Consider the following 26507-nt stretch of genomic DNA (forward strand, 5'->3'; position numbering starts at 1 on the left):
CGTATCCCGGAAATTTCGTAACGCGATCAATTCGTATCCCAGGGTACCACTGTACATTTAATCGCATATAAACTTACAGCGCTTTATAAATAAAGGTTAATAATAAATAATAATAATAATATAACATACTACCCTAAAAGAAAACAATTTGCAATCAGGCATGACAAAACTAGTAGGGGACATAAAAGATGCAAAAATCATGAGTAAATCATAATTTCACTGGGGGAGCATGGGAGCATTTGTTCTTGCGTCACTGGAAGGTAATGTGATGTCTGAAAAACATTACACATAGCACAAACTCCACAAAGTAAAAAGCCACAAAGATTTTAAAAAATACTAAAATGTTAGCTCAAAAAAAGGCTAACTGCATAAAGCAAAACTTGACATCATAATCAACATAACAAACCTGTACTGAATGTCATGTCTCAAAAGGATGTGCTTCTCCACAGACACAATGAGATATTTCACATATGGGTATGCTGCTGAAGTGAGGCAACTTCCATGTACAGGGAAAGTGTGCCAATATACATTGTATGTAAAGCCTATTTATTACAACTACCAGAATTTGGAAGAAGACCAAAGATTAACCACTGGATGCAATATAGACAACAGACTACTATACTTTTTTCTTCTAAGACCAGGCAAATTCTGCAAGTCACTCCTTCACACATACATACACCTGCAAGCTATTACGAGCTCAAAATGGTATAGGATATTGTCTCTCCAACCTAATGTACTCCAAATGTTTTATATTGCCACTCCCATCAGATCCAACCATGAACAGAATATAAAGGTGAATTATGCCAAGGAAGTCCTAAATTGCAGGGGGCACTAGTTTGGGGACGACTGATAATGTGAAATTATATTGTTCACTGCCAGAGATGCAAAAGACAACTTACTCTACATGTGTCAATGCTTAATTTCACCGATGCTAGACAGTTTAAATCGCAATCATACATTTCCCCACCACTAATGAAGCAATACATATAGCACAACCATCTCTTGGCACAGTATTGTAGGTGAGATCTGACCAAAGCAGAATAGTGTGGTACTATTGCTTCCCTCTATCTAGATACTAAACACCCACTGATGCAGCCTAGAATCACATTGGCTTTTATTAGCTGCTGTATCACAGTGCTGACTCATGTTCGTCACCTACTAACACGCCTAGATCCCTTTCACATATACTGTTAAGCCAGGTGTCACCGCTCTGTCCATTTTAATTTTTTTTCTGGCTAAGCGTAGTACCTTACATTTCATCCTGTAGTACTTTACATTTTGCTAGTTTTGACCCAGCTCTCTAATCTGTTAAAATCATTTTGAATTTTGATCCTGTATTCTGGGGTATTGGTTAATTTGGTTTCATTTGCAAATTTGATAAGCATGCCCTCTATTCCGTCATCCACGTTACTGCGCTAATCACTTCTTGCCCTTTTGGTTCAGCTTCTCAATCAATTACAAATGCACCTAACAGTAGCTGTCTAGCCAACATTTTACTAGGTTCCTTGCAAGAATATCACAGAGGACTTTGTCAAAGGTGAAATCAAGGTGTGCTACATTCACAGTATTCCCTTCATCTACCAAACTTCTTATTCTATCCAAAAGAAAAAAGAGCAAGATTAGTCTGGCATAACTTGCTTTTCAGAAACCCATGTTGACTTTGAGTGACCATTACATTCCTTTCTAAGTGCTTAAGGACTGTCTGTTTAATAATCTACTTTAGAATCTTTCACGGTATTGATGTCAAACTGAATGTAATTGTTTGCGCCCCCCCCCCCCTTTGAAGATAGGGGTGACATTTGTCCTCCTCTAATCTACTGGGACTTCTCTATTCTCCAGGAATTCTCCAAGATTATTGCCAGTGGTACTGATATAACTTCTGCCAGTTCTTTCAAAACATTGGGATATAGTTAAAATGGCCCTGGAGATCTGAATTCATTTGGAGTAACCAGGTATCCCTGTACTATCTCTTCCTATTCTATGTTGCATTTCCCCTGCTGCATCATCTACTCCATTTTCCCAAGATTGAACACTGATCTTTTTAGAGAAGGCTGAGGCAAAGAATATGTTGAGTAGTCCTGCCTTTTCTCTGTCCCCTGTTAGCATTTCGTCAACTTCTCCATGCAGCAGCCCTATCATTTCCTTCTTCTTTCTCTTGTTATGGGCATAACCAAAAAAGACCTTTTTATTGTTTTTAACCTCTCTAGCAAGCCTGAGCTCATTCTGCACTTTAGCTTTACTGACTTTCTCCTTACATATGCTGGCTATTTGTCTGAATTCTTCTTTAGTGATTTCCCCATTTATATTTCTTGTTCATGTCCCTTTCAAACCTTAGCGCAGTTCTTCAGTCATTCATCCTGGGCCTGTTACAGACTGCCAAAATAAAGCTGCTTCAGGTCTCTTTGGAGGTATGCTATTTAAATGATGCATGGGTCCTAAGAGTCCGGAGGTCGCGCCAAAGCCACACTCCATTCCTATGCACCGGAGTGCAGCTTTGGTGCAGCTTCCGGATTCTTAGGATGCATGCATCATTTAAACAGCATACCTCCAAAGAGACCCGAAGCAGCTTTATTTTGGCAGTCTGTAACAGGCCCTGGTTTCTTTAGATAGCTCCCATTTTTTTTTGTCCTCATTGGAACTATTTGAAATTGTGCCTTCAATATAAGTTTTTAAAAACTCCTATCCATCACGAGCTCTCTTTTCTTTTAATATTGCTGACCACAGAATCACACCCAGTATTTCCCTAAGTTTACTGAAATCACCTTTCTTAAAATCTAGAATGCATGTCTGACTATGTTTGGCTTCCCCTTTCTTCTGTATAACAAACTCCAGGAGAACATGGTAACTTCCACCTAAGAATTCTGCTACTTCCACCTCATTAACCAGATCATCACTTTTGGTTAGGATAAGATCTAAAATAGCGTATCCTCTTGTTGCCTGTTCCACCTTCTGGACAGTGAAACCGTCAGCAAGGCAAATGAGGGATTTGTTGGACTTTATATTCTATGCAGGGTTTGACTTCCAACAAATATCACAATAGTTGAAATCTCCCATTACTACTACACCTCTCCTTTCTCAATGTTTGGCCATCTGTCCCAGGAAAGCATCATCCAGGTACTCAATCTGGCTTGGGAGTCTGTAGTAGACCTGAACAATGACATTTCTGTTGCTTCTCTCCCCCTTAATTTTTACCTAGATGCTCTCAACCTGGTTTCCAGGACTTAAGTCATGGATCTCTTCATATTTGTTATAATCCTTGACATATAATGCTGCTCCTCCTCTCTTCCTGTTTGGTCTATTTCTCTGAATAGATTATACTCCACTATTACTACTGTGCTATTGCTTTATGCTATTACTGCATTCCAAACATGAGACTCATCCCACCAGGCTTCATATTCGCCTTGCTTTAGTAAGAGTTCGAGTTCATCTTGTTTACTTCCCATGCTCTGTACATGGGTTATTCCCCCAGCTGCTTATTTAAGGTTTTTTTCCTCTCACTGTTGGATTATGTACTATTTGCTCAGTTCTCTCTGTAACATTCAGGCTTTATTATCTCCGACATCAGATGAACTCCTGCCCTGAAAAATACTGTCTCCCTCTTCCACATAACTCAGTTTAAAGCCATCCTGACTAGGTTTGTGAGATTTTAGGGGAAATGTTCCTGCCAAATGTTGTGAGATGCAACCCATCACTTGACATAATTCCATCTTCATGAAATCACAGATCAAGGTCCAAGAAGCCAAATTGTTCCAAGTAGCACCTTCTGCAGAGCCAGTTGTTCACCTCTACTATTCTTCTCTTCTTTCTTGGGCTGTGTCCTACAACTGGGAGGAGAGACAACCTGTGCATCAAAATCCTTCGGCTTCATACTCAGAGCCGTATAATCCCCTGTAATATCCTGAAGGTTATGCCTTGCAGCATCATGGGTTCCCACAGTGATCAAAAGGAAGGGGTAATGGTCAGTGGGCTTGATGAGTATTGTCGGCCTTTCTCTTGCACACTTCTTGAGTCATCCTGCCAGGCCCACAAACTACTGCATCTCTACTCTTCTGCAGGGATTTCTCTACCACCATCACACATCTCTGCGGAGACCTGGCAGGGGCTATTCCATGTGCTTAATCTTCTAAAGTCAACTGAACATTCCCTGATGACTGACACTGTTGCTCCACTCAACTCAAACAAACAATCAGCCTCACTTCAAGCAACGCAACAGCCTTAACCCAACAAACTCTCCCCAAAGATTCTTTGGGACTAGGAGGTTTAACCCAACAGACACAAGCTCACTTTATGCTATCTCTTTCACCATGGCCATGCAAAAAGCCTGTTGGCCTTGCCTGTTAGTGGAGCTCCTGTCCACCTCTTACTGATATGACTACGTGTGCTGCTGATCCTCACAGACCTAGCTTGTAAGACTGAGGTAGCAGTTATACAGCACTAATGGTACTAGTTCCACCCACAAGCAAATCAGTGACTCAGCAAATTCCCCTCTCACTTAGATCATGTGCTCAGGGAGGGCACATAGCCAAAACCAAAAGCCCCCACACAACCCTTTAAAAAAGTCAGCAAATCAAGAATGATACTCAAGAGAAAACAGTTGTCTCTCTCTGGAAAACTGAAGGTTAATTACTATAACCTACTGTCCATGAAGTCAGCTATGTTAAAATTCTAATCATCTACAGCAAAAAAGGTACACCTAGGAATCAGTGTACTTCCAAACACTGATAATCAGGATTGGAACAACACCTATAGAATTAAGTAGACCTGCCAGGTATATGGTCACTGCTCAGGGGCAAGGGACATACTGCCAGCTAAGAGGCAGACTGGCAATGCATAGAGTTTTGCTTTCGGAATGTGTGCTTTTGTCCCCTTACAGGTGAAAATAAACAAGAGACTTCTGCAATAGTTTGACTGAAAGAAAATTATGACACAGAATTTGCTTTCGGAATGCAGCAAATCCAGTCTTTCTGTTTGGCTTTCCCTGCTCCATAGTAAGCCATGAATTACGAGTAAAACAATTATGACGTTGGATGCACAGCTATGTTCTTTACTACATATCCTAAAGGAATTTGATCCCATCTGATTTGGGAAGCTACGCAGGGCCAGCCCTGGTTAGTAATTGGATGGGAAACCACCAAAAAATACCAGGTGCTGTAGGCAGTATTTCAGAGGAAGGAAATGGCAAAATCACTTCTGAGTTTTCCTTGGCTAAGAAAACCCTATGAAAAATTCATGAGGTCTCCATAAGTCGACTTGAAAGCACATGCACACATATGCAAGTGGGAAAATATTAAAGGAATATACACCTCATTGATAACAAATAAGATTTTTATAGTTATCAAGTAGCATATGTGCAAGTTAATTATTATGGCTTAGCTCACATCCACCTATATAAGAATACAGCAGCGTAAGTATAGAATCACAGACTCATAGAATCAAAAGAGATCCCAAGGGGCATCCAGACCAACCCCCTGCAGTGCAGGAAGATGCAATCAAAGCATCCCAGACGGATGGTAATCCAGCCTCTGTTTTAAAACCTTTGGAGGAGGAGACTCCACCACACTCCAAGGCAGCGTATTCCATTGTCAAACAGTTCTTCCTGCAACTTGAATTCACTGCTCTGTATCCTAGTCTCTGGACCAGCAGAAAAAAAACAGCTTGCTCCATTCTCAATATGACATCCCTTCAAATATTTAAACAAGGCTATCATGCCACTTCTTAACCTTCTCTTCCCAAGACTAAACATGCCCAACTCCCTAAGCTGCGCCTCATGTGGCACAGTTTTCAGACCTTTAACCATTCTGATTGCCCTCCACCGGCCATACTCCAGATCTATCAGTCAATTTTTGCTCCTTTTTAAAGCTGAAGCTAGAACAGAATAGATGAGCAGAAAATTTTAAAGGTATGGAAAAAATTCAAATTTCTAACTTTAATAGCAAAACATCCAGGACCTCTCAGCACCAAAACAGGCCATCCTTCCCATCATCTTTTCTGTTTCTGCCAACAGAGGGTCTACAAAGTGTTTGCTTTTGTGAGGTCTAGGAGCTGGGTGGCTGAGAAACAGAAAACCTCTTCCAAACCTCTGATATTTAACCTGCTGCAGAGATGGCCAATGGGAAGCACAGCTGTCAATATGATCTGTCTAGTAAGGTATCATAGCATTTCCATTGGCTCAAGTATGGCAAGGCATCATATCCCAATTTCTGCTTTCGCTACTCACTTCCGTACTTTGCTGTTGACTGCTTCCCAGAGTAGTAGACAAACAGCAAGGGAATATAACACAACAAGCAGTTGGGGAGGATGGGAATCATAGTTTCACTTGCTTTGATATTTTTTAAAGTATAGATTGATTGCTTTAATACACATTGGTTTTACATGTTATTTAAACTAATATCATGTATTTTTAACTGGTGTTGTGTATTTTTAACTGATTGTCTTGTATTTTTACTATCAATCTGCCTTGAATCCCATCTTGGGAGAAAGGCAAAATATAAATTCAATAAATAAAAAAAATAAGGAGGTAGGGAAGATATTATTATTATTATTATTATTATTATTTCAAAGAATTGAACTCCCAAATGATGCTGACAATGAAAATTTACAACCATAGTAAACACTGATGGTTTTGTTCAGTTCAGGTGCCAGGGCAAACTACCTCATATAGTACCTTTGCCAGCTTCCTTAGCTGGATCTACAGTATCTACTTACTGTAAGATTAAGCACAAATGCAGTATATCATTCCCACACAACTGATGTACTGTATTATTCTTGCAGCTTAGTAACAGCTGAGTTTTTGCATGACTTAGTTTTACAGTAAACCAAGGGCAGTTTACAGCTCACAATTATTGAACCTTATCTGGCTTTCAAAACCTCAGGTACTGTTTTTGTGAATCCTTGTTCTACACATAAATAGGCCTTGTGCCAAATATGTGGTCTTCCTCTCACTTTCCCCTAAAACTACTTTTATTCTGCATTAAAAAAATGAAACAAATAACAGAGGTGGGCATTGTTTTTCTGCCCATTAACATATATCTGACAGAAAAATACATTCTTCATATGCACATGCATCCACTAAATGGGCTTCCCTAATTCTGGCTGTGATAGGAAGGATGTAAAACTATGACCAAGAGAATCTTACTCATTTTCTGCCCCCTCGCCATGTTCCATTTTTTTATCTGTCCACTGAAATTAACTCCAGATATAGATAATAGCTCAATAAATGTGAAACGCTCTCCAAAACCATGGAACTACATGAAAGCGATTATTCCAGACAGTTCTAGAACATGATTTTGTAGATGCATCAAAAAACTGGTTAAACAAATGGAGAACAGGTGAGACCATCCTTTCCACATACACCTATATCTGGACATGAATATATCCCATATGAATAATGCAGTATTTAAGGCACGTTACTAGGGGGGCAGGGGAGAGAACAGAAGAATGAGACCCAAGTACAGTTACTCTGTGTTAATGACATAATGCTCTGTAATTCTTGTCAGAACATTCAATAAATCTAGCCAAATATAACAGCTCTTCCATGTTCACCATACACAGATTTACTACCTGGTCAATTACTTCGATATGAAGACATCAAGGTAAAATCCGAATCCTGCTGAAGACAAACAGCAAAAGCTCTCCCACAAGGCCATCTTATGGATCTTTTTTGTATAGCTTCACACCACAACTTTTTGAGCATTTTCTTGGGAGAACCAATCAAACATTACGTGCATTTAGTCAGAATTAAATCTCACTGTATAAAATAGGGGTTACATGCTGTCAATTTATATCTTACCCATGCCTGCAAAAAGCACAGGCTAAATTATGGGGGGAAAATGGTAGCCCAGATGTTGCTGGGGAGCAATTCCCCCCAGCCCAAAAATAACAGCCAAGGGCAGGGTGTTATGGGAATGGAAGTCCATCACACCCAGGGGGGGGGGGGATGACATTCACAATACATTCACAATACACACCAGAAGCCCATGGGGTTTAAAGACAGTAGTTACCCCAAAGTCTGGATCATGTTTTAGAAGAAAGGGGGGATGTAAATCTAATAAACAGACCACCCGTAAATGACATGAAGAGAAAGGTTTAATCGGAGGATCTTCCCCACCCTAATCCAAACATTGCAACTACAACTCTACACCATCTTGGACTATAGCATAACACCATCTTAATGCAAAAATAAAAATAAAATGCTGACACTTTGGATAAAACTGCATTAGGTTGAGTTGGAAGTGTCACCATTAACACTGTTGAACATGTCAAATTTCAAAATCAAAACAGAGTTGTGCCTTGTACAGACTTGGGTGGAAGACACCAGAGGAAAACCACAGATCTCCAGGTCAGGAAGGACTCCTACATGAAACCCTGAAGAGGTGATGCTAGTCAGGGTTAATATTGATTAAGGCATGATACATACCACCAACAAGTGACATACTGGCGCTGATTCTAGGTTTAGGGACCGCGCGGCAACCACAAGGTCCCTAACCCTAGAATCTATGGTCAGCATAACAATGGTGGCACCCTATGTAGATGGACGGCACCACTGTTACATAAGCGACGTATGGCGTCCACACGTCGCTGCGCGGCACTTACATATTAATGCGCCATTGCCGCACTTGTTACATCCGCCCTGCGGCAGAAAAAGAACCCGCTTTTCCCAGGTTCTTTTCCCCCCAGAGGGAAGTTGCGCAGTTTGGCCTAAGTTACATAGGGAAATGTATAGAAACTTAAATAATGTCTTTGATTTGAAGGTTGGGAGTGCTTTCATTAGTTTTTTTAATATTATATTATACACTACAATGCATCAGACTATTGTTCTTGCTGTTGTGTGACTTCAAGATGTTTCCGACAACCCCAAGGCAAACCTATCATGGTGGTTTCCTGGTAAGATTACTTCTACATATAACCTACCATTATAGTGCATAAAGTCATATAGTAGTAAGGGTTTTTAGATATATATTAATACACACATTTCATTCCCACACACAAAAATATAATACATACTGAGATAGACAGATCAATGACCCACATGAGAACAATTCAGGTTCCTTTTTAAAGATATAGTCAGAATATTAGTAGTGGTTTGAGGGTTAGATATGACTCTGGAGACCAGGGTTGGATTCCCAGCTCAGCCATGAAACCCACTGGGTGACCTTAGACAAGTCACACTCTCTCAGCCTCAGAAGATGGCAATGGCAAACCTCCTCTGAACAAATCTTGCCATAAAAATCCCATGATAGGTTCACCATAAGTCACAAAAGACTTGAAGACACTCAGCAACAACTACCTTTCCCTCTCTCTACCTCTCATGCACACTCCCCTTTTTCTTTCTCCTCTCCTTTTCCTAGTATTTCTAAGGCTGTACCACAATTTAAAAAGGATGCTGAGAAATTGGAGCATGTCCAAAGGAAGGTGACTAAAATGGTGAAGGGTCTGGAAACCATGAAGCCCTATGAAGAACGACTTAGAGAACTGGGAATGTTTAGCCTGGAGAAGAGAAGGTTAAGAGGTGATATGATAGCCCTGTTTCAATATTTGAAAGGATGTCATACTGAGGAGGGAGTAAGCTTGTTTTCTGCTGCTCCAGAGAATAGGACACAGAACAAAAGATGCAAACTACAGGAAAAGAGATTCCACCAAAACATTAGGAGGACCTTCCTGACACTAAGAGCTGTTCAATAGTAGGACACACTCCTTCCTCAGAGTGTGCTGGAGTCTCCTTCTTTGGAGGCCTTTAAGCAGAGGCTGGATGGCCATCTGTCAATGGGGATGCTTTGATTGAGAGTTCCTGCATGGCAGAAGGGGGTTGGAGTGGATGGCAACTCACTCTATGGTTCTGTGATTCCATGTTTCCCTATGGACAAATAATCCCTATCTTTCGCTATGGGCAAGCAACCCTCAACCATTCCCTATGGCCAAGCCATCCCTATGCTTCCCTATGGGCCTCCAAGACAATAACGACAAAGGCAACGTTGTTATTATTCCTCCTTTTCCCACCCCTCCCCCTCCTCCTCCTCCCCCGCCCCCTCGAAGAAAAGGGCGGGAAAAGGGGGCTCCGAGGGGCCTCGGCTTTACCTCTGGAAAGACAAACGCGGAAGACGAGGCGCCTCCAGAGAAAGACGAGGAAGGAGGGGCGCAAAGGGCGTCGCCACCAAGCCCTGTCACTCACCCGCGACGGCCCCGCCCCCAGAGGGCGAGGCAGCCAATCGAAGCGCCGCCCGCGGCTACAAGTTCGAAGGCGGTTCAAACGGTCTCCCTTCCTTCCCTCCTTCGTCATTACTACGCGTTCTGTTTGTGAGCCTCAGGCTCCCCCCGCGGCTCCCTTCTAATGGAACAGTCCACAGGCTGAAAGGATGGAAGGGAGGGCGAGGCAACTCTGGGAAATAGGGGGGAGGGGGATGTGGGTGGCTCTGTCCTTTTTGCTCTCCCTGAAGACACTTCAAGTGCTCTCTCTGTTCTTCTTCTTCTTCTTAATACGTAATGAAATTGACAATGGCAATAATAATAATAATAATAATATAGAGTATTATACAGTATATATACAGTATTATATATAATATAGAGAGAGTATATTCAGTATTATCATATACTTTATAATATATATATATGTATGTATTATATGCAGTATTATGTATATAATAATATATATACAGAATTATTATATACAATATTGTACAGTATATATTTATATATATAGCATATGTATATACAGTATATATATATATACACACAGAGAGTATTCTTATATACAGCGTTATTAAATATATATATTCTATACAGTATTATGTGTATATATATATGCACACAGAATTATTAGATATATATTATATGCAGTATTATGTATATATAATATATACAGTATTATATATATATATATAAAATATCCCGTATTATATACAGTAATATATATATATATATATATACACATATGTATATAGTATTATGTATATATATATAATAATATATACTGTATTATTATATACAGTATTATATATATATATATATATGTTATATACCAGGGGTAGGCAACCTGCGGCCCAGCGAGGCCTTGAGACTGGCCCCAGCCCGGTCCTGCCGCCGATTGCTGCTGGGGCCTTTGGGGGGCAATTGTCTATAGAAGCCTCAGAAACATACATTTATATGAACATTTTAAAAAAAAATCAGCCATTTTTTTCGCATGTCCTCCATTTTTTAAAACTGTCCTCCATTTGAAAATTTTGTCCTGATTTATTTATATATTTAATTTCTTTTAAAAATGATTTAATTACTTATTTTTTGGCTTCGGCCCCCCGTTATCTGAGGGACAGCAACCCAGCCCCCGGCTCAAAAGGGTTGCCTACCCCTGTTATATACAGTATTATGTATACATATAATAATATATACACTATTATTTATATATTATATACAATAATATATACAATTTTACAGTATTATTATAATATATTATATACAGTAATATATACGGTATTCAAAACGGAGTTGAAAACCATCCTGTTCAGAGAAGCCTTGACCAGGCATTGCATAATTGTCGCTTACTATTTGATGTTCTTTTGGTGCCTGTTTATCAAACCATTTCCTGTATTGCTATGTATTGTATATGTATTATCCTACTTGAGAGTATGTATTTTCCCTGGATAATGATTAACCTTCCATTTTGAAGCCATGCCCTCCCTTCAGTCCATCTGCCTTGGTCCAGGCCTTGGAGGTTGAGAGGAACTGCTGGACCTCTTACCCTTTCCCTCCACCACTCCCTTCTCCTTCTGTGTCATGTCTTTCTAGATTGTAAGCCCGAGGGCAGAGATCCGTCTAACTAAAAAGATTGCATGTACAGCGCTGTGTAAATTTACAGCACTTCATAAATAAAGGTTAATAATAATATTAATTCTATAACGCTGCAGAAATAATCCAGTTTGAGACTGCTTTAACTGACATGGCTCAGTGCTGTGGAATCGTGGGAGTTGTAGTTTGTTGTGGCACGAGAACTCACTGTCAGAGAAAGATTAATGTCTCACAAAACTACAGTTCCCAGAATTCCATAGCACTGAACCGCTACAATTAAAGTGGTGTCAAACTGGATTATTCCTTCAATGCAGACTCAGCCCAAGTGGCAAAACTGCAATCAGCACCTCTGAGATTTGGTTTATTTGAGACAAGGGCTGGGTCTACACTACACAAGTGAATGCAGTTTGATGCCACTTTAACTGCCATGGCTCAGTGCTATGGAATTTTGGGATTAGTAGTTTTGTGAAACATTTAGCCTTCCCTGTCAGAGAGCGTTTGGTGCCACAAACCCCAGGATTCCATGGGATGGAGCCATGACAGTTAAAGCAGTGTCAAACTGCATTAATTCTTCTTTCCAAGAGAAAGGCAGCATATAAAAGAAAGAAAGAATGAACGATGCAGTGTGCCACCAGATACTGAACTGCAACTTCCTTCAGCCCTGGCCAGCACAGACCTTGCTGAAGCCTAAGGAAACTGCCCTCCAACACAGGGTGACCAGGCATCCTCCTTTTCCATGACAAGTAAGCCTGAGGGCAGGGAACCGTCTAACTAAAAGGATTGCATGTACAGCGCTGTGTAAATTTACAGCGCTTCATAAATAAAGGTTAATAATAATAATAATAATAAGTCCTACATTTCAACCTTCTGTCCATTCCAAAATGTCTTCCATTCTGAGCATGAATGTGAAGCAAAAATTTACATTTATACCAGTGTTTTTGGCTTTGATTTGGTCATATCCTACATATTCCTTGAATGTCCTACATTTTGCAGTGCCATGTCCTCCTTGGCGGTTAGGACACCTGGTCACCCTGCCTCCAACAGTATCTCCCTAGGGAGTTTTGCATGTGGCCTGTTGGCTCATGGCGACCCTGTGAATTTCATAGGATTTTCTTAGGCAAGGAATGCTCAGAAGTGCTTTTGCCAGTTCCTTCCCCTGAAATACAGCCTACAGCACCTGGTATTTGTCAGCGGTCTCCCATCCAAGCACTGTCCAGAGCTCACCCAGAGTGAAAACTGAAGAAGGCTCCTGTATACCTTTAATGACTGTGTAGAAGAAGAAATTTTAGCTGGTGTTGCTTGTTATGCAACAGGTACAGCAACACCTGTTGAAATGCCCTCTTCTACACAACCATTCAAGGTACAAATGCCCTCTCCATTTTTCACTCTGGCAGTTTTAAAGCGCGTAATGAAGACATTGGACGTTATCAGACAAGGGAAATTAGAAGTATAATCCAATGGCAATCCAAACGCAATCATGGCGTTTAAAGTTATTGCGTGATAGACTACCACACGCAATTTCAGGCAATGGGAAGTCAGTCCGAATGCAATCATAGGGTTTCATGTTATTGCGTCAGACTACCACACGCAAATTCAGGCAGTGGCAAGCTATTTTCAGGCAGTGGGAAGTCAGTTCGAACGCAATTCGAATTCATGTAAATTTGCTGAACTAACGAATTCACATGAATGCGTTCTGGCCCCACTTTCTTTCCATTCGAAATTAAGAGAAATTCCTCCCGTGTGACAAACTCCATTGCAACAGTTAATAGAATTCAAACCTTTCGTTATTCTTCCACTGGCATGCTAAAACCTTTCTATTCGGATGGGCTTTTAAAATAGAAAGTCTTTTAAGAATGGGCTGGGCTGTTGCACTGTTTTAAACTGTACTGTTTTAAACACTTTAACTTTTGAAACTGTATTTTATTCTTTTAATGAGTGATCTGCTTTAATATTGTAATAATTTAATTCTATTTTAATGCATCACTTTTGTATGTTTTATTTTTAAAATTTTTATCAAGTACATGAATCGTTTCCAGCCACATACAGGCATACGCACAAACCCATAAAACATTTTATTTAAACATTACATACCACTACAATCCCCATAATCTTCATATCTTCAACCTTCACATTCTATTCATTTAATATCATCCCAAATCATTCATCTACTTTACCTTCTACAATCCTTATCTCCCCGCCCCATCTTCTTCATTCTTGTTATCATAAAACCTCTTCTCTTTCTACTCTTTTGTTTAAGTTTTACCTTTTAAACATCTTCCTACATACAGTACTCATACTTCTTCTCCGCATACGCTTACTCTCTATTACAGTTTTACATCCATTCAAACTTCCTTCCCTTTAGTGCTGGTTTTGTCGCATTTCTTTTAATCTTACCCATTCTTATGATCCCATCTGCTCTTCAATCTCTGCTTATTACTTTCAAAACAGTATTTTAACGTTTATGCTTATATGAAACAAATATCTATTTTCTATCATCCTATCTCATCCAGATAATTCTTTTAGGTATTCAATACTGCCACTAGACCCCATTTCCTCCTTCAAAAATTCATATACCAAGGACTATTCCGTTTTCAAGCTCTCCACTGAATTTTGTTTTAATATTTGTGTCATTTTATCCGTCTCTATTATATCATACACTTTGAATAACCATTCCTCTTGACTAGGAATGAACTCTGGTCTCCATTTTTGTGCTAATGTTATTCTTGCAATTGTAACTAAGAGCCAGTACAGACAGGCCAAAATAAAGCTGCTTCAGGTCACTTTGGAAGTATGCTGCTTAAATGATGCATGCATCCTAAGAGACTGAAAGCCGTGCTAAAGCCATGCTCTAGTCCTAAAGGCTGGAGCGTAGCTTTGGCACAGCTTCGGGCCTCTTAAGATGTGTGTGTCATTTAAACAGCATTACCTCCAAAGTGACCTGAAGCATCTTTATTTTGGCCTGTCTGTACGGGCCCTAAATAAAAAATATTTTTAATTGTACTGTTCTTTTAAATTTTAAGCCACTCTGTGTCTTAATTTTGGGGGGAAAGTGGGATACAAATAAACATTATTATTAACACCATCGTTATCATCATCATTATTATTCAAAGTCATAGCTATGTTAGTTTGGAAAATCAGTGTGCAAAGGGATCTTGCAGTACATTTGAGACTAAGGAGATTATCACACCAGCAAAAAAGACAGGATGCTCCCATCAATATCGCACGATAACGCAAAGATTATCACACAGCGTCATGCAATGCTGCGATTATCCTGTGAATAAAGAAGAATTCTAGTGCCGCTTTTTATTCACACAGATTTTCCATGAATAAAAAGTGGCACTAGAGTTCCTCTTTATTCATGGGATAAATACAGGATAATCGTGTCTTCGTGTGTTAATCTTCGCGTAATCACATGCTATTCACAGGAGCATACCGCTATGCTCCTGTCTTTTTTGCCAGTGTGATAATCTTCTAACTGAAAGGGAGAAGTTGGTAGCATGAGCTTTGGTAAACTTGAACCTTCTACCTCAGATACACGTTTGGAGTAGAAAGCCCAAGAAGAGACCTATAAAGCTGTGTGTGGGAATGTCCACAGGAATGCTAAACTTTGTGAGTGTGGAGATGATGTGACAAGTTCAGTTTTAACAATAGTCACATTGGGGGAGAAGGCAAGGATGTTGCCTAAAGCCAAGGTTAGTAGATACTCATATGGATGAGTATTGTGATGTAGTGAGGGAACCAAAAAGAAGATCAGATGAACTGGCCCAGAGATTCCCCCATGAGTCTGTGAGTTAGTTAGTGTTATAAATGTGTCTAGTGTGCCAGGAAACAATGAAGACAACAATCATACAGGGTCATTACAAGGACAGTGAAGAAAGCTGATATGAAAAAGATCAACTAATTTGAAACATGGTAGAAGAATGTTCAGAAACCATAGAGCGCCAGAAAGATAAATGGGTTGGAGAGGAAGTCAAGCCTGAACTCACTAGGAGCCCAAATGGCGAAACTGAGGATATTATACTTTGGACACATCATGAGACAGCATGATTAATTGGAAAATGTAATGATACAGTGGGCCCTTAGTATCAGCTGGGTTTTGGCTCCAGGTCCCCTGTGGATACCAAAATCCATGGATGTTCAAGCCCCACTAAATACAATGGATAGTAAAATGGGGTCCCTTACATAAAATCAAAAAGCCAAGGTTTGCTTTTTGGAATTGATATACATCGTTGATATTTTCAGGTTGTGAATGCTTGAATCCGTGGATAAGGAGTGCCAGCTGTATTGCTGGGATAGGTGGGAAGCAATAGGAAAAGAGGGGACGGAGTTACATGTGGATTGACTCAATCAAGGAAGCCAGGTCCTGAGTCTGGGAGATCTATGTGTGTATTGTGTGCCTTCAAATCATTTTTGACATACAGTGACTCTTTCCTAAAGCTTTCTTGGCAAAATTGGTTCAGAGGAGGTTTGCCATTGCCTTCCCCTGAGGCTGAGAGCATGGTCACCCAGTGGGTTTCATGGCCAAGCTGGGAATTGAACCCTCCAGAATCATACCCAACACTCAAACCACTATGCCACGCTGGCTGTCAAAAAAAGTGTTTCTCATCCATAGGCTCATTATTAGTTCAAACTGATTTGATAACACATAACAAATTCAGTTTTACTGATTAGTCTCATAGACATCAATGGAGCATCCTTTCAGTGTCCCATCAATTCACCTAACCAGTAAAAATTGAATTTGTTTTCTTTATTATGAAAAATCACTTGACTGCAATATTTTGGATTTGCACGACTTTGGAAAAGATACTTTCCAGACTACAGCTTCTGGTATCACGAGCCAGCTAGGATTCTGGGAATTGTTAAAAAGTAACTTTTTGACCTTCGTGGTTGCATGCCATTTTTCCATATAGACACGTGGCAAGACAAGAACGGCAATACATGATCAGGGATACGCTTTGAGCTGCAATAACAATGTCATCAGTTCAAAATTTGATTTTGTCCAGAATCTTCTTCTACATAGTTAAGCCCAACTCACTGCCACTGTAAAGCCCCTCAAAAAAGGGCTTGAAGGCAACAATACTGAGGCAATGTCCTTGGAAATGGACATTAAATATCCTATTATATACATATATTGTATGTTTCTTTCTTTACTTGGTAGTCCAAGTTTCACTGAGCTTATTTTTGAGCATGATTGCAATGTCGGCACCACAGCCCTATTCAATGGGGCATTTGTACCAATGCATTTGACTGCAGCCTCTCACAGTTAATCAAAGTCAAATCAAAACACTTTTAATTACTAAAAATATCCTCCCCCAAATAAAGGCACAGATTTCTATCTAATTTTAAATTGAAGTGTAGATATGAAAGTTGTTCTTCAGTTCAGAACAGAAAAATTAATGCCTTTTTCATCATGACATCTACCAGAAATACAAGGGAGCACAATTGAAGAAAACAGCTTTGTTTGCATGTCAAAATGTTTTTGTGCTATAGGAAATATTTTCATTTGGAAATTTGTTTTTCTAATATGCAAATATATGTAAATTAATAATTTTATTTTTTATAATTTATTCAGTTAACTAAGATTTATTTAACTGGGAGAGAAAACTACTACCAAGATTTAGGCTTCTTGTTTAGCATGTGTTACTTTACTTAAGAGTAATCCTTTAATCTTGTGAATGGTTAACTTGTGAATAAGCATAACTAAATTTAACAGCTTGCACTTGTCAATAAACAGGCATCGACTTGGAATGCATAGTTGCACTCTTATGCACACTTACATGAGATTAAATCCTACTAAAATGAAGTGGGACTTACTTTTCATAGTAAATACACATAGGATCAATTTGTACATTTTAGCTCCTTATATAACATGCTGCTTATATGCTCTCCGGTGACATGTCTAGAAAGGGAAAGTCTGCATGCATACAGTTCTCAGCATACATGCTCAGCTATAAAGTTAACCTCATGTATAAACTGAAGGCAGATTTGGGGGCAAAAATTATGGATTTTGATATGTCCTGTGGATAAATCGAGGGTAAAACTTAGGGGCACGTAGCAAAGGATCTAAAAGATGAAGCTAGGGGAAATGATGCCAAAGAACTTACAAAATTACGGCAGGCATAACTGCACTCACAGTAAAGGTTGGATGGATGAGGGAGAAGAGAGAAAGTAATAAGAGCTATAGATTGACTTGCAGGTAAGTCAACTTAAGTTTTTTGGAGTCAATTTTTTAACTAAAATTTCTAGACTTATACGCGAGTATATACTGTATTCCTTGGATTTAGTAAATTGAGAACTAGAATATGAATTCTAATTATGATGAAGCTTATGCAGATATAGAGTTGTATGTACAGGACATCCACAATAAATCTGTGAGGACTGTAGATGGAGTCAGCACGATGCCCAGCATTGAGAACAAAGCTAAGAATCACACCAATACACCTTCCTATATTCATCTGCCTTACATGTACAGAGTCCAATAATATGAATTACAGTTATGCAAATGTTTTAGTTACAGAGCCTTCCTTGGTCAGCAAAATGGAAAAATAAAATGAAAAGTATATCAAGCACAGCAAGAACAATTTGGAAGTACATTCCACAACATATTTTGGTACTGAGACTCAGGTAAATGTCCATAGGATTGCAGATTAGGCTAGTATTTTTTATTTTGTTTTATTAAATTAGTGGGTGAGGTATGGCGGGGGAGGGGGGAGGAGGGAGCATCCATGTTCAAATCTCCACCTAACCATAACGCTCACTGGGTGGCCCTGAGACTGGCATACATTCTCAGTCTAACCTCCTTAACAAGGCTGTCGGCAGAATAAAATGGCAGCTGGTGGTCTGTATATCAGCTGAGTCCCATGAAATTAAAGTGGGGCAAATGTAGTAATAATTATAATAATATGATAAAAGCAGTAGGTAAGAACCTTGGACTTACAAGTTAATATTTTTAAAATAAATGACATCAATATGATATCAGCTCTAACCCTTGGGCTAACAATAGCTTTGAAGCAGGGCTGGCTGATTTAAACCATAGTTTAATCCTTGGTTTAAACCAAATGACTTTAAAAAATAACTAATTTTTAAAAATTGATTCTTCTTTTTTTTTTTTAAGTCTGGCTTCTATTACTATTTTTATTGGGATCATGTTGCATGAATGAATTTAAAATCCCTCGCTGCAAACTGTGGTCCTGTTGTGGTCCAGGAGGCCTCCTCAACAGTTATTTACATTTTCATATTTATATTTACAACAGTTATTGTTTACCAGATTCGCATGACTACAACTGCTGCACATATGTCATATGTACTTTTGTCCTAGTGCATGCAAACTTGTTTGCATCATTGTTATTCACATTGGAAATACGGAGAATGCTATTCCAAAGCACAGGACTGCTTTGTAAGAGACGGAGGAAAAAGAATCTACAAAATTTTGAGGTGGGGATTGCTTCTCAAATGTTTAGTGCTTAGCAAAGATAGCACCTTCTTCACTCTTGGAATAGGAATAGCTAGTTGTGTAAAATATATTTTAATGTAGCACCACATTTGCCTGAAAATGGTGCACTTCTTGCTCAATAAAATAATCACCTGATAAGACCTTTAGAGGCCTAAATACCCTGAAAGCAACAGATGGCATCTGATCTTGGAAGCTAAGCAAAGTCAGCCCTGGTTAGTACTTGGATGGGAGAACACCAAGAAATATCTGGTGCTGTAGGCTATATTTCTGAAGAAGGAAATGGCAAACCACTTCTGAATATTCCTTGCCTAAGAATACCTTGCCTGTGGGATTTGTAGAGTAGAGATGCAACCTGAAAGTGTGTGCACACATACACACAATAGACCTTTGTAGATATTACAATAGAGAATCAGATGGGAGATTTCTTTAGGCCTTTCTTGTAGCTACAGAATCACAAATAGCAGGTATCTTTTACAAAGAATGTTTAAAATGAAGAAGAGGGGAAATGCTTTAGTTACTCCACCTGGTTTGCATTTCATATTCTCTGGAATCAACGTGGCAGAAACAACATTCATCATAGTAGGAATGGCATGTTGTAATCTCCCAGCCAGCCAAATCTACTGTACTAGACCTGCCAGAAGTGGTTGTAGTTCAGACCATGGCACCATATTATCTCTGCATTTTGAAAAACGCTTATGGTCCCACTCTTTTACAGGCAGTTCTGTTTATAAGATGCAACAGGCAAACTTCGTTGTCTTTTTTAAAGCCTATATATACATCTCATGTAAATATACTAAGCACACTTTCATGCCTGAGCTTGGGTATAGTAATAATTCTGTAGGCTAGGGTGGCAGACATTAAGGAGTATATCACACAGAGCTTTTGGGTGGTTTTGTTGCTCAGTTCCAGCTCACTTCCGAAGTGATTGCACTTCCAACGATGTGGTTTCATGTCATAAAGGGACTGTTTTATCAGACGCCATTGATTTCTATGGGGGCCCCTTGCGAATTGCTTCAGCAGTGTTTCTGAAGTCACCCCTCATTTTGGTAAAAACGGGGAAAAAGTGGCTTCACAGAATTCGCTTCCAGGCTGCCTTCGATTGCACTGCGATTTGTTCTGGTGTGGAAAAGGACTCCGATGCCACCCCCCTTGGCCCCTGCATCCTGCTCCGTCACCCCCTTCCTCTTCCTTCATGCCATCTCCTTCTCTCTGCCAACCAGCCGATCCCATCATCCCCTGCGTCCTCCTAGACCCTGATCTGCTCCCCTCCTTCAGCCTCCCACCAATCCCATCATCTCTGCCTTCTCCTAGACCCCATCTGCTCCTCTCCTTCACCCTGACACCTAACCCATCATCCCCTGACTGCTCCTACATCCCCATCTTGCCCCCTCTGCCACCTAACCCACCATCCCTGCTGCTCCTGCATCCTGATCCTGGCCCCAGGGACCCCCAACCACCTATCCCATCATCCCCTGACTGCTCCTGCATCCTGATCCTGGCCCCAGCAACCCGCAGCGAGCTATCCCATTATCCCCTGCCTTCATCCTAGACCCTGATGAAGGATGACAGCTAAGGAGGGGGCAGGGAAGGAGGACAGCATCCAGAGCCCCACTGAGCATGTGCAAGGGGGCCGATTCGAATCGTTGACTGCTCACAGTATGCTCTGGTGTGGTAATACAATGTGCACTCACTCCCCATTGCTTGAGTCCGCATCACGTGACTTGCTTGGAATCGAACTGACTTCTCTTCTCCCTCACTTCGGAAGGACAACAGAAAGGCAACCAGGTGTGGAAAAACATGACGTTTTAACCTCAGTCCGAATTGCTAGAGAGGAGTGACTCTGGATCTGGTGTGGAAAAACATCACGCTTTGCATTGCTAGAACAGGAGTGACTGCGGATCTGAGCTGCAACCCGCCCCCCATGTGTGATAAGGTCCTTAAAGAGGCTTTCCTTGGAGACTACAGCAGGATGCTCACGCTAGTCAGTGCTAGCTAAGTATTGTTCTAACAGTAGAGTCCAATATTCCCATACTTAAAAATACATTCTTTTTCATATCAGTGGTATGCAGTCACAATCTACAAACCTATTCAAAATATAAATCGCTGCATTCTCCAATCTCCACACTTGTACCAACTAAGAAAATAGCCAGAACCACTGTTTCTACTTGTGTCTGTTACATGTTCAGAGACAGAAAAATGAGGGAACAGGAGGATGCAGGAGACTGCGGTGGGCCATACTGTTCCCTATGGAAGGAACTGGCAAAACCACCTCTGAGTATTCCTTGCCTAAGAAAATCCTATGAAATTCATGAAGTTGCAGTAAGTCAACAGGCAACTTGAAGTTGCACACATACATACATGCATGCATTGCAACATTTCCAAATATATTAAACATCCCCACAGCTTTATGGATGTGGGATTTCCACACACACACACCCTGGTGCAGTACCCTTTTGCGCATGAAGACCACATCTTGCAAGGTAATCACCTAGCAAAAACATGGTCCTATGGAAAGATGGTCCTTGCTGGGTTTGGTCACTTAGATGATAAGATAACTGCTCTGGCTGGGTTTTTTTGGAGCCTGACCTTTCAACTACAAAAGTGACTGGATGCAGAAGATGATGGGAAGGAGAAGCAGCATGTCTTCAGAGGAGCTATGCATAGGTGGCCAGTTTGGCCAAACGGACCATTCGAAAAGGTGAAGTTAGGGTTTAAAAATGTGGCATAGTGGTTTGAATGCCGGACTAGGATTTTGGGAGATCAGGGTTCGATTTCCAGCTCAGCCATGGAAACCCGCTGGGTCACCTTGGGCAAGTCATGCTCTCTCAGCTTCAGAGGACAGCAAGGGCAAACCCCTTCTGAAGAAACCTGCCAAGAAAACTCTGTGATAAGTTCCCCTTAGGGTCGCCATAAATCAGGGATGACTTGAAGGCATGCGAGGACGAAAGAACTAACCCGTTTTCAGCCTCTGCAGCTGCCAGGAAACAGGGGCACCACCTACAACCACTCGGGGTCATTCCCATGTTGTTTTGGGGTTTGTTTGGGGCAACCCCCCTCAAAAAAAAAATCTTAATGGGATGCATTCAAAATGCATGTGAACAACAAAGATACAACCCTGATTCGACCTGGATTATTTTCACCATCTGAATAACCCTGGGTTGTTGAGCACACAAGCGCACAGCAGCCATAAAGCAGTGCAAGCCAGTCACCTATGTTCCTTTACCCCTTAAACGCCAAGGAATTTGTTAAGTAATGCTGATCCACCTGAATCCAGGTCCTATAGAGGCGAGGGAAGGGGGGGCCTAATCTGGGCTACCCAAAGCACCGTCATCCTCATCCTCCTCTAGCTCTTCATTGCGGCAAGGCGATGGGTGCCACCACTGTCACACCCATGTTCAAAGAAAGATAAGGATTTTGGGGGGGTGGAGGGGGGGGTCAACCAACTGTGCCCGTCTTTGCTCTGCAAGGAAGCAAGGGATGCAAACTGGCTGCTGCATGAGGACAGGGGGACCAGGTGTCCTAACTGCAAAGGAGGACCAGGCACTGCAAAATGGAGGACCTTCCAGCAAAAATTGAGAACCTGACCAAAGAAAAACTGAGACCACTCCTTCTCAGTCATGCAAAATCCCTAATGTAAGCCCAGCATCTCCTGTCTGGCAAGGATCCTTTTGGATTCACCTTGACTTATTTGCTCAGCAACGGTGGCCTTGCATCCACACGGGAACACTAATCCGGTTTGAGACCTCTTTCACTGCCACGGCTCAAGGACTATGGAATCCTGGGGATTGTTGTTTCCAGCATAATTGGAGGCCCTGCCCAATAAAAAGTTCCCAGCGCTCCTAGAAATTAGAAAAGTGGGCTTCTCAGCTGTGCCCAAAATGGAGGACCCACCCATAGAAGAGCCCAAAACGCTCCTAGGAATTAGAAATGTGGGCTTCTCAGCCATGCCCAAAATGGAGGACACTCCAGTCAAAATTGAGGACTTGCCTAAAGAAAAAGTCCCAAACGCTCCTTATTCTAAGTGTGTATGTAGTTTATATATTATTGTGTATTTTTATATTGTTACCCACCTCGATCCTTTTGGGAGAGGTGGGCTATAAAAAAATTATTATCATTATTATTAGAAATTAGAAATTAGCAATTTGTGCTTCTCAGCTATGCTCGAAATGGAGGACCTGCTGAAACAAAACCTCCAAACACTAACTTCATCTTTCTCAACCATGCCCCGAATGGAGGACATTGTGGAATGCCTCCTGGGACAGAAGATTGGCATGGAGGACGTGTCCTGGAAAAGGAGGACGTGCCTGGTCACTCTCTTGCTTCCCTCCATTCCAAGGTGACCAGGGACAAGGCAAAAATGGAGGACCTTCCAGCCAAAAAATGGAGGGCATGCAAAAGCTCCAGATCTAGCCAACGCCTGCTTCTTCTTCTTAAGCCATGCTCAAAATGGAGGACGGTTTGGGAATGCCTAATGTTGGGCAGAAGGCTGGAGTGGAGGGCGTGTCCGGGAAAAGGAGGACAGCCCGAGTCAAGATGGAGGAAGAGGATGGAGGGGGGAATCCTATGGGATGAAGAAGGCAATGGCTTTCTTGAGCTGCTCTGGTGGAGTCTTCCAGGGGCGTCTCCCTCCCTTGCAACAATGCCAATCATCCCTTTTGTTCTGGTCAGGATCGGGAGGCGTCTACACTGCTGGAAGGATCCGGTTTGGCACCCCTTTGACTACCACTGATTGCTACAGAGCCTTGGGATGTGCAGTTTGGAGAGAGGCAGGGGAGCCCTTGCAGAACTACAAAGCCTGGGATTCCCAAGAGGAGGGAGAGACAGAGACATCCTTTCAATGCTGCGTGGGTTTGGACAGTGCGGATGCACCCCTAATCGCGCGTTCGATCCGGATTAGATGCTCACACATGCAAAATCTCTAATGCAAGCTCAGCATCTCCTGCTTTGCAAGGGTCCATTTATGCCTTACCAAACTACAGTCCCCAGAATGCCATAGCCTTGAGCCATGGCAGTTAAACCAGTCTCAACCCGGATTAACCCTCCAGTGCAGATCCAGGCAAAAGAAAACCCACACTTCTCATCTATGCACAATACTTGCGTTTTTCTCCAACCTTTCTTAAGGTCTCCTTCCCGTCCTTCTGCTCTGCAGGCTGGATATTGTGTTGAATATAGTAGTAATGATAATAATACTAATAGTTTGCAACTCTTGGTAATGTCACAAAATAACTGCTCCCATTGTGCCTTTGCAGAGCTCCGAAGAAGCCTGGCTTTTGCAGACTGGAGCACTCCTTCTTCTTCTTCCTCCTCCTCCTCCTCCTCCTCCTCTTCCTCGTGTGCTCATCCAACGTGATGATGGACAGTTGCTATGGTTCCCAGGCTCTGACGTCAAAGGACATGAAAGGAGAGAAAGAGAGAGCTTTCCTTGGGGCTGGGATCACTCCCTCCAAGGAGTCACACACACACACAAGAAGGAGGGAAAGAAAAAGGGAGGGGTAGAGAAAGAAGAAGAAGAAAAGGGTTTTCTCATTTGCAGCTGAGGCTGGCATCAGGGCGTTGTCCAACATCTCCAGCTTCAGCCCACTGCAATGTGGGGGGGTCACCATCCCTTCCAGAGATGACATCTTGAAGGGCTTTTCCTCTCTTTTTTAAAAGTAATTTATCTATATCTATATGTATAATATGAGAGAGAAAGAGAGAGAATTATATATATATATATATATATATAGGTGAAAAAATGATAAAAAGAAAAACTGTTTTCTATGCCTATATATAGATATATTCTCTCTATATATATCTCTATATATACATACAATTGCTTATGGTTTTTATCATTTAATCTTTTTTTAAATTGTATTATATATATATATATATATATATATTCTATACAGACAGATAGAGAGAATATTTTATATATATACATTTTTTAGAAAAGAGGATAAAAAGATAAAAAATTGTATTATATATATATATATATATATATATGAAAAGCCCTTAAAGATGTCAACTCTGGAGGGGATGGTGACCCACCTCTCCCATTTCAACAAATGACCAGTTTTTATCTTGCAAACAATTTTGGATTGCTTTTGTTTTTAATTTTATTTTTCCAGCAAGTAATATACAAAAGAATAGCCTACAAAAGGATCATCCAACTTGGTTTTCCAAATGTACACATTTACAATGGATTTCGTCCTGTCTGCGTAAACCTTTGTCATTTCAATCTTACTTTCTTCCGTTCAAAAGCAACGTTTTTCACGATTCTTCTGCGTATGAAAGTCCAGCTTCATGCCCCAACTCCGCCCCCAAGCCGGCCTTAATGGCCAGTCTGCACAGCCCCTGAGTCCCCAATTTTGGGGGGCAAAAGCAGGATGTCGATGAATTTCATGGTGGTGTGCCTTCAAGTCATTTCTGACTTCATGGCGACCCTAAGGCAGCAAACATAAAAGCACAGAACAATTGCAAGCATCCAAAAGTTGCAGTTCTGATAAAATTAAACTGTTGACAGTGTTAAAACTCATCACTCATTTTAATATATCTATATCTATATATCTATAGGCCATATAATACAATTAAAAGAGAGAGATAAAGCCCTTAATGTTGTCCTTTGTGACTTATGGCAATCCTAAGGTGAACCTATCATGGCATTTTCTTGGCAAGATTTCTTCAGAGGAGGTTTGCCATGGCCTTCCCAACAGGCTGACAGCATTGGTTTCATGACCAGTGGGTTTCATGGCCGAGCTGGGGATTGAACCCTGCTCTCCAGAGTCTTATTCACTATGCCATCACTTTTGTATGCCAGTATGGCATAATGGTTTGAATGTTGATCTAGGACTCTGGAGAGCAGGCTTTGAATCCCTGCTCAGCTGTGGAAACCCACCTTGGGCAAGTCACACTCTCTAAGCTTCAGGGGGAGGCAAAGGTGACCCTCTCCCTCTGACCAAATCTTGCCAGGAAAACCCCAAGCCTTAGGGTTGCCATAAGTCAGAAAGAACTTGAAGGCACACAACAAGGACAAGAACAACAGTTGTGCTGTGCTTTTACGCTGTAAGCTGCTTTGAGCCCCAATTTTGGGGCAGTAGGATATAAATAGATATAATAAGAGTGATATTAAGAGAGTGGGCCCTCCACAGGACCCCTGTGAAAGTGGAGAAAAATGCAAATAAAAAGAAAAACCACTTTTTTAAAAACAGAGAACACCCCTTTAGAAATCTCCAGATCCTCCATCACAACTCTGTGGTCAACACTGGCCAGAAGTTGACCATAGAATTGTGCTGGAGAA

At 41.0% G+C, this 26507-nt stretch overlaps 1 protein-coding gene across 1 annotated transcript in view; it reads right to left on the minus strand.

The window, feature by feature from the left end:
- GNB4 (G protein subunit beta 4) overlaps positions 1-24549 on the minus strand; it is a 59762-nt gene extending 35213 nt beyond the window's left edge. The window contains exon 1 of the mRNA XM_042457421.1: positions 24343-24549. The gene's annotated coding sequence lies outside the window, so the exon portion shown is untranslated. The remainder of the gene's footprint in view (positions 1-24342) is intronic.
- Between the last annotated feature and the right edge of the window lie 1958 nt (positions 24550-26507).

The sequence above is a fragment of the Sceloporus undulatus genome, chromosome 3 (assembly GCF_019175285.1).
Source record: "Sceloporus undulatus isolate JIND9_A2432 ecotype Alabama chromosome 3, SceUnd_v1.1, whole genome shotgun sequence".
In the NCBI taxonomy this organism is placed as follows: Eukaryota; Metazoa; Chordata; class Lepidosauria; order Squamata; family Phrynosomatidae; genus Sceloporus; species Sceloporus undulatus.